The sequence below is a fragment of the Eupeodes corollae genome, chromosome 3 (assembly GCF_945859685.1).
Source record: "Eupeodes corollae chromosome 3, idEupCoro1.1, whole genome shotgun sequence".
Lineage (NCBI taxonomy): Eukaryota > Metazoa > Arthropoda > Insecta > Diptera > Syrphidae > Eupeodes > Eupeodes corollae.
This window is the reverse complement of record NC_079149.1, coordinates 109995650-110005887: the sequence shown is the minus strand read 5'-3', so window position 1 is coordinate 110005887 and position 10238 is coordinate 109995650. Positions and strand designations below refer to the sequence as shown.

At 32.4% G+C, this 10238-nt stretch overlaps 1 non-coding gene across 1 annotated transcript; it reads right to left on the bottom strand.

Annotated features, from left to right (window-relative positions):
- Positions 1–9769: 9769 nt before the first annotated feature.
- Positions 9770–9843, bottom strand: Trnan-guu (transfer RNA asparagine (anticodon GUU)). Its single transcript has one exon. It is a non-coding gene; the product is annotated as a tRNA-Asn (tRNA).
- Positions 9844–10238: the final 395 nt, after the last annotated feature.

Genomic DNA, 10238 nt, shown 5'->3' with positions numbered 1-10238 from the left:
ATAAAAGTCTATTCATTGAAAAACCATTTTTCAATAAGCACCTAACAATTTTTTATCTCTACACGAGTGTAATATCTCCTATATAAGTAAAACAACCTAGATACATTCAATTATAAACTTTCAACCAATCCGCATCAGCCAGAGCCGCACTCTAAGTCAAATCCTCCATTGCAAATCAAAATCAATGTCTGTTTAGCATTTCGTATCTTTTTTTATTTCAACTTCATAAATACAAATCCACACAAATGAACACGAGGTAGCTACATGAGTTTTCCATGTTCATTTTTTGCGCTTCGATCAATTCAGAGTATTTGATCCCGCATTTAGCTCCCCTCGAGAACCCCTTGAAAAACATAACCAACTGAATCTCTAACCAATCCGCAGATAGCAAAGCTCATAATAATTTCTACGTCGTCGTTTGTTTCGCGTTTATCTGACGGATCAGCGAATTTGTATTCATACTCGAAGTTAGTTTGATTATTTTATTCGTTTTCTTATGTTTTCTAAAGGTAGAGGAGGCCTTCTAAGGCTAAAACAGATTGAATATGCAAAAATGTTGTCCAAACCTGTGTTTTGTAGAGGCATGCTGTGCTGGTGACTGGTGAGACTATAGGAGACCCAGATTTGTGGTGGCGATCTCGACAACATGTTGTATCTTTTCAGTGACTGTGTATCTGACTCTCAAACATGCAATTGCTGTGTTGTATCTGATGAATGTGTAATGACTCGTGACATAAGGCGGAGTTTCAAAACACCATCAGCACTGATGGTAATAACTTTAAGATATCTTTATATAACTCTGATGATGAGTGGGGATATGTTAATAAGAAAACTTAGATGCCTGGATGCTGGTGGGGCGTTGTAAAACAAGAAACTTGTGTATGACCAATTTCATTCAGATCGGATGATAATTTTGGAATTTAAATGAGGAGGTGGGGCAACACTGGAGAACATATGTCATTTGTATTGAACTTGTGGGGCTTTTAGGAGTGATTTGCATATTACCACTGACATCTGGCAAACCAATCGATTCATTAGCCGTTACCTCCAGCCTTATTAATTGCCGTAGTTAAACTAACTTTAATGGGGAATTGAAACCTTTTTAATGGGAATGGTGAAATCTGTAGGAAATATTGAGATTCGAAGAATAATTACATTGAAACCCTCTCCAACGGACGGTTTAGACATTAGCACTGATAGTGATTCGATCAAGTATCATCAAAATTTCGCCTAACCATTTCTTTTATGCTTAATTGCAGCTTATTTGAGGGCACTGTACTGAGTCCAATGCAGTGTCTGTTGACACCGGGTATAGTTTCTCTTATATCCGGCGAGTTCGTCCAATTTGTTTGATGCTAGATTCGCTATTCGACTGAGAAATTGATCTCACAACTTCAGAATTACTCTGTAATTAATTACAAAAATTTTCCATTATTGTCACATAGACTTCGGCATCGGTTTTCAACCGCGCATCTCCTGTTTTTAAAGAAAATTAGGAAGAGAGGTAGTCTCTGCCCGACACAACTAATGATAGGCATCAATAATAGGTCCAAACGCAGGCAGCACCTAATGATATACTACTAATTAGTGTTCTAAAAAAAGAATATATTGAATATCTAGTCGTGAGTGTAACTGATGAATCTACTAGAATGAGTTAGAAATACGATATTTTAATGCGGTAAAAAGTAGCTTAAAACACTCTTCATTCTTGAAACTACCTTTACACAAAAAATCATGTCATAATATTGCTCCGTAGCAACGTCAAGGACAGACAAACAAGCAAACAAACAAGCTAGTTTTCCCATTTATAATATTACTGTGTGTAGATGCACTTGGCAACACTTTATTTGATATCATTAAAGCATTACTCACTTATAAGTGAAATATGATATATGAGGTGTTATATCTATAAATTCCTTCTCACGTAAAGATACTTCGATGCACATCGCATATTCTCAAGATATGAAAACAAAAAATCATAAATCATATTCAATGACCATATACAAGTAGCATCAAAATAAATATTATTTTTAACTACTGGATCTTATATCGTAAAAATAAAATGTCATATGCTCGTCGTCGCCTCATCTATGGAAAAGCTATGTAAGCACATTAATTTGTCGCTTATGAATGTGCGATACAATTATCTGCGAAAAACTACGCGTAATAATATACAACATTGATTCATCGATAATATCGGTTGCACTATTGGAATTCCCGCAGTAAAAATATGTCCAGTTCTTCCGTTGTGTGTTGCGTTGCGTTGCAGGTTCGTTTGTTAGCTGCTGTCAGTTAAGCCTTTATTATATGCCCAGGTTTATTTATAAAGATTTATTGTATATCCATTTTATATTGACACAATATCGTATGCAGCTTACAGCCAGCTGCTCAAAATGGCTATCACAAAGTAATGTATAAATTGCAATTGTATGTTTGTAGTAATAAAGTTTATACGAAATGGCCTTTTTGTATGGTTTGCATATTTGGTAAGATATTTTTACATTCGTTTTTTTTTAATTTTTTTTTTTTTATTTATTTCTTAAATAATATGTGTTGTCGTATATAATGAGGCAGAGAAAATATTTGTTTTTGAATTTTTTCATCCCGCACGCATAGTATAATAAGTTGTCAATTAAAATTGTTTAAATATTCCCTTGGCGAGCATCGCTGCTCTGCTGATGATGGAGGTTAATTAAAATTGCTATAGTTAAAAGCAAAAGTGTCTCAGAAAGTTATTTTTGTGTCAAATGACAAACAAAGTACATTTTTATAATTTAAATTAAAATAATTACAATTAAGATTTTTTAAAAATTTCAAAATTTTATTTATGCGATATTTTATAAAAAAAAAATTGTAATTCTTGTTCTACTATTTTTTAGAGAAATTTGTTTGTTGCAATGAATAAGAATCATAAACATTTAGTCTACATACAGCACGTGAGCTTTCAAAAAATGATAAGTTTTTTAGTTTCTTGGCTTTGACGGTCTTACACTAATAAATAGTAATGCACTCGCATGACTGTTCATATTCTATTGACTTCGGAAAGCTGATTTTCAGCAGATTTTTGAAAATCTATTTGATGGATGGTATTGAAAATATACCAATTTTGAAAGACATTGATGTTGATGTGCCATATTTGGAATTCTTCCTTCAAATATGCCAGCTTTTGCCATTCATATAATAGAATCAAAGCTTGTTCTTTATCCAACATTTTTATTGCAAAATCAAGAGTACTCCAGGGTAGTCCCTTAGGACCTCTTCTCTTTATCTTAGCGATTAATTATTCACCCCTTTGCGTTCGTTACAGTAACATTTTAATCTATACAGATGAATGTTGTATAGAATTCCTTAACGATAGATTACAACTTCAAGACGATATTGACAGAGTTGTATTTTTGTGCAAAAAGAATCAGCCACACCTCAATGAGTCAAATATCAGGCAATGTTCATCACGTTCAGAATTTTAAAGATCTTGCTGAGTTCCTTTTCGTGGAGCATATTAATTCGATCATAAGTAAAGACAATACTTTCAGGGTCCTTATGTTTCTCTTACTCTATATAACACTTTGGTCTATTATCATTTTGAGGACGCATCCTAGGTATGGACTGTTTTTACGTTCTCCGCAAGAAAAAGATTTTTGAGAGAAGACTTTTTTAGGTTGAGGTATAATTAGCTAAAAAAAATATTGAGTACACTTTTATTATTTTTAATTGGAAAAGTTTTTATATATATATTTATAATAAGCCGGAAGACCTCCTCGTCTACCGTGGCCGCTTGCAGTCATCTAGAAATTGTTCAATTTTATGTCCTCGATAATTTCATGAACTTCATATATTTGGAATCGATTTTTTAGCATTGGCGTAGACCTTATCTTTCATATGTCTCCAAAGAAAATTGTGTTTACGTGTTAGGTCACAAGATCTTGTTGGACAATTGTGATCAGCTCTTTGTGAAAAATAACACTGTGGGGGAAACTTATTTTCAAAAACTTTGACTAAGAAATAACTAACCATACCTTAACAGCGTTATCCATTCCTCGTATAACAGCCAAACTTCCAGACTAAAAACATCAAGAAATAGTCACACTTAGAGGGTGGAATGGGCGACATAAATGACTAGCTGACAATGATTTTTTAATGATAATCCGGATAGTTTTGATGAATTTCAACGACCGACTCAGCGAAGATACGACACGAGGTTTTTTTTTCACTTCAGAATTTTCAGAAAGTAGTAAGCTTATAGCATGCGGTAAACTACGATCGGAGGCTCATTATAATAAGTTCATGTGTTAGTTGTTAGCAAAAAAATATTACAATGATAGCCTAATACATGCACAAAATGCAAAACATAATTAATAATAATTTAACTATTACCGAATAAAAAATAAAATGAGAACGTTTACGATAGTGGAAAACTGGTTCTAAGCAATGATTTCAATCCCACTTTATTTAAATTTAAATCTATTGATGAACAGTTTAAGTTATATAAAATTACATTTGAAGAAGCAGAATACGATGTTCATAGGGAGGCAGATCATAAGGATCATCCCAAGGAACCTTTTAGGGCAAAGCGAATGAAATTATGTTGTTACGTCGTTAATAGACAGGATAAATAAAAAAGGTCCAAGATGGCTTCTCTGGGGAACAACATGATTGTCGGAATGACAATTTCTAAATTTTAAATCGTGGGATCTTTTTTCAAGGTATGATTGGATTCAAGCTAAGTATGCACAGTCAACTTCATAACCTTGTTCTAAAGCGTTTGATCATATGTTTGAGAATGTGAGGAGATTTGTAACCAAAAACAAAACCATGTTGCTGTTCGCAAATGAGATTTTTACTAAAAAATGCTACACTTTCACAAACAACTTGTTCAAACAATTTAGGAATGCAAGAAAGCTTTGTAATGGACCTGTAGTTTGTTATATCCACCCTGTTACCTTTCGTGAAAATTGGTGTTAGCAATTACTTCTTCTTTACACCGCACAATTTGCCTGTTTTTAAGGGATTCTACTAAAGCATTACTACACTTTTTGAATATTATCGGGGGAATACCATCGGGACTGGCAGAGCAGTCGTCGTTGATAGTTATCGTACATTTTGAGTTATTGTGTTAACTAAACTTGAAAGACCAATACACATTCTTTGTTATTCTTGAGTAACGCATACAGATTCGTTTCCATTAAGTTGCCCCAAAAGCTCAATTTTTACCACTTGTTTCGCTATTGCTAGCAGAGAAGCCGTTTTTCGACGACATTAGGTTCTCAAACTGTGACCAGCAAATCTGCACCTTTGTTCGAGTGAATTTCAACAATCAAATGGCAAAATATTAATAACTGCAAATTAAAAATTTTATTTTTCCATTACCAATTTATGTGTACATTTTTGTTCCTCATATCGAAACTTCAATTTTTTTTTGTAATTAAAGAAGTTTAAAAACATTTGAAAGTGTTTTTTTTTCAATGAAATTTTAAGGATGTAAGAATGCTTCTAACTTCCATATTATTTGACCATATTCCTACAAGTAGACGAGTAGCCAAGATTTTGAATTCAGTTATTACATTAGTCCGACTTCAATTGTAATAAACTCAATACTGAGCTGTTTTTACTTAAATTCACTAACAAGCACATTTTATGGATTATGTTTTTGTGTCGTTAAATTAATCTTCAGTATATATCTTATTTACAAAAGCGGCAAACAGAAAACACGTTGTTAAAATAAAAGAGCTGATAGACGAACCTGATATTACATATATTATAAGTATCAGTTATTTGTTTGTAGCTTGTAAATTGATTGTGGAATCAAATTTGTTAATCGAGACCTTATGTTATGTTAAAACGAAATAATTCTTCGAAGAACTAAGACTCCCTGACACTGATTTCTAAATACGGCGAAAAAATTTAATTTTTACGAAAACAAAAACCTTAAAAAAAAAGAATTTTTTCTCAAAATTTGTAAGCAATGCGCCAAATGAGTCAGGATTGAAATAAATTAAACTTCAAAGGTGAGCTTCTTAACAAACTAAATATACGACAACACTTCCAAAAAAAGTCCAAACATAAAAGATATTGCCTCTAAAGAACTTGTTGTTCTTATAATTGTGATGACTCAAAATTCGGAGGTTTATGATGGATATTAAGTCACTTTTATCTTAAATTAATCTTACTTCCTTATTCAGTGCATAATTTTAATTTTTAGGTGCAAAACAATACGCACAAAAATTATGTATCATAAAAATCTCTTTTGTAAGCCGTGAAAGAAGATAAAATCTAATTAAATCTTCCGTTTTCCGCAGGTTACGCCCCATCTCGTGAGTTTAGTGCGAAAATAAAAATTATGAAAACAAAACAAGAGACTGATGCCGATACCAAAGCCAAAGCCGATGCCAATGCTGGACGCTGCCGCTGCCGCTGCCACTGCCATTGCGCCACACCGATACCGCCACCACAACAAAAGATAAAGAAAACAGTTTATTCGCACTCGCACTTCTAATCGTAATTGAATAGACAATAGTGGCACATTAAATAAATTTATATCTGCAGTTATTTTTTCTGGATTATTTACTTCGAACACTCCCGCCCCATTTAAATGAAATTTATGCGTCCGAAAAACTATTGTAATATCCTAGATTCATTGCCTTCTTAATTATTATCACGCATAATGTAAAATAATCAACTATAAAAGAGTGTGCAGTTTAAATAAAATGACTACATGAATTCATAAGTGATGATGATGCCCCAGTCTCAGTCTCCAATCTCATTGTCAGTGGCAATCGCAGTCAAAAAGCCGCAAAGCCCCCAGTTTATACCTATACTTGGTGGACTTGGTGTTTAGGCACAAGTGCACTTGCAACACGCATTAGGCATTACAAATGAGACTTTAGCGTGTTCTGAAATGAAAAAAAAAAACAAATGCGCACTCAGTCTGTGTGGAAGGTACTTTAACTCCTCACCTAGAGTGGGCAAAACTATGAAGAAAACTTTATTAAATTGCCCATAAATCAAAAAAATATTTTAAACTGCCCCGAGGGGCACTAAATATACCGATATACCCGCAACCACCGCTGTGGTCGCACAGATATACCTTACGGGAAGTAATTGTGGTGTGTTTATTATTTGGCAGTCGTAAGTTTAGCAGTGCGCAGTTGCACACACCTTGGGGCAGTCTGTCAAAAAGCATTTGATTTGTGTTGTCAACCATATAACTGAGACAACAGTAACAAATAAGAGAAACACTTCTTTACAAGACTATGTGCACTCTCAAGTTCCCTTGAGACAATGTGTAAATCTAATTAACGATATCTTTTTATTTTTGAAACAATGACATTTGAGATGTTAGAACAACAAACATGGCGAAAGCGCTGAGATTTATAGGTAGGCTTTTAGGATTGATATCGTCTTCTTGATGAAGAAAAGGTGAATCCCTACTATAAATGTACATCCGTATAAAGTCTGTTTAGTTCTTTACGATTTCCGCGTGGGGCGATAGGTGATTAAAGGATTATAATTTTTTTTACGATTCCACGATTTAGAATTTTGAAATTACTTTTTTAATGTTAGGGTTAACATCAAGTGAAAACACTATGTGAAAAAGTAATTTTATAGATGTTAATTCATTTCGCTACAGAAAAATAATTAAATCCAGAATGTAACACAAAGTTGCAAGTATTGGGTCACTATGACTTTTTTTTAAATAAGCTTCAAATTACTACTTTAATTTATATCTTTTAAAGCCTTTCTCTGGTGTTTTTTTGTCACGACAGAACAAAAAATCTGTATCTTGAAATGTACAGTGTAAGTTTGGGAAAGTGTGGAAAAATAATTACAGTAATTTAGAGATGGCTTTTGTTAGTTTCAGAACATGTTAGATGATACTATTGCTAATTCCGTTCATTCAAATTCAAAAATACAAAAAGACCAATTTGGTTTAATAAAAGTTTGTTTAGGTTAAAAAATGCCGTAGCTAAACTTCGTAGAAAGATTAAGATTTCGGATTCTTTAAGTGAAAAATGTATTAGATCTAGGAAAGACCACAAATTCTTAAAAAGGTTTACATATAAACAATATATTTGGTCTCTGAGTCGAAAATAAAAACTAATTCGGAGTGTTTTTGGTCGTTTCTAAATACTAAAAGAAAATCAATTGGAATTCTTCCAGTATTTCTAACAATGGTATTTTTTTTGAAAATTTAGAATATATTTCTAATAACTTTTCTTTATTTCTATAATCGAACTTTTCTGATTTTTGTTTAGATTATAATGAAACACTAAGTTTTAATTCTAACGTTAATGTTGGTGACCTTTCTTTATCGACAGTTGATGTATAAGATGCCTTATCGTCGCTTGATTACAGTTTATCTGGCCCACCGGATAATATTCCACCTTAAGTTTCGAAATTTTGTAAATATAAAAGTCCCACTTTGCTTTATTTTTAATTTGTCCTTGAAACAAGGAATATTTTTAGGTACAAGGAAACATTCTCTTATAACTCCTTTCCATAAATCTGGATCTAAATCATCTGTGGAAAATTATAAAACTATTGCTAAGCTCAGTTTATCCCCAAATTATTTGGAGCAATTGTTAAAATTAAACTTTATAGTTTAGTTCAAAACCATATTTCCCTGCATAAGCATAGCTTTATGAGTCTACTGCAACAAATTTAGCAATTTCTACAAATTACTGTCTTGATTGTTTAAAGTGGATGTAATTTACACCGATTTTTCCAAGGCGTTTGATCGGATATAACATAATGTTTTTTGAAAAAATTGGATTTCTTGGCTTCCACTCAAATTTCTCAAATAAATCGAAAGGTATTTAGTTGCAAGAGACAATATGTTAAAATTGGTGATATGCTTTCCAATGAAATAACAAATTTTTCCGGTGTACCACAAGGAAGTCATCTTGGTCCACTCTTTTTAATTTTTTTTTATAAATGATTTACCGAATTGTATTAAAAGTTTCAGATGTCTTTTATATGCTTTTGATCTCAAGATTTTTAGTTCTGTAAGTTCTTCATTAGATGGTAGTTAAATTTAATTGGATATTAATAATATTACCAAGCGGTTTTTCATAAATGGTTTAAATTTTAATTTTTCTAAAATAAAGGATCCGATATGAGGGTAACAAATCAAAAGGATCTTGGTGTGATTTTTGACTCGAATATGCATTTTTCTCTCCAAATTGATAATGTTATTTCAAAAGCTAACTCCATGTTTTGGGATTTATTTCAAGAATTTCTATGTCATTCAAAGATTCTCATACTTTAAAAACTCTTCATTGGCTTAATAGAACACTACGGTTCGGAATTTGAAGTTCACAGCCAAGAAACAGTTACAAATAATATCCTAAGATTTTAAATTGCTGAAACATTTCTGATCAAACTTATTTGTTAATTATTTTCGACTAAAAGCATTCGTAAACAAAACATATACGAGTATTTATTATTGATAATAAATTAATATCCTCACGTTTTAAAAAAAATAACACTTTATCTCGACAATAAAGACGGTATTTTGGGGATATTAATAGACTCCTATTTTTCCTTCTCAATGCTCGAACACCACCAAATAAAATGAAGAGTATCGAGAATAATGTTTCTTTAAGTTTCCACATTTTCCCTTAATTTTGTTTATCTTCCAAAATTCACAATCCGTTCTCCTCTGCTGCATTAATGTAGAGTCTAACGCTTAATTCTTTGACCAATCTTTTATTTTAAATAATATACCTACTTTTTATTTAAAGAAAACAATATATTCGCATCAAAAAATATTCGCCCCCGGGTGGACTCGAACCACCAACCTTTCGGTTAACAGCCGAACGCGCTAACCGATTGCGCCACGGAGGCTATATAAATAGTAAAATGAAGGACATTTTCAGCACGGAGTTTCCTAAAGTAAAGGCTTATGCAATTCTAAGTTGTCCAGAGCAATGTTTACCACAATTAATATCCATAACTAATAAATAACCAAAAAGTAGCGATTGCATTTGACACCTGTTAAAATCAGTTATCAGTTACAGTTTCACTACATTTTAAGAACTTTTCCATAGCAATCAAATAACGCGGTAAAATTGTTAAAACTTTTTATTCAAAAATAGTTCATTGATACTGTTTGCACAAATGTTACAAATGATCCGAATTTTTTGATTTTACGTTCTCCCTTTTAGCCAAAACGTGAACATTGAAGATAATGACGTTGCTGATATTTTGTTTTAACAAGGCGAGGCAACAAGATGAGTGCT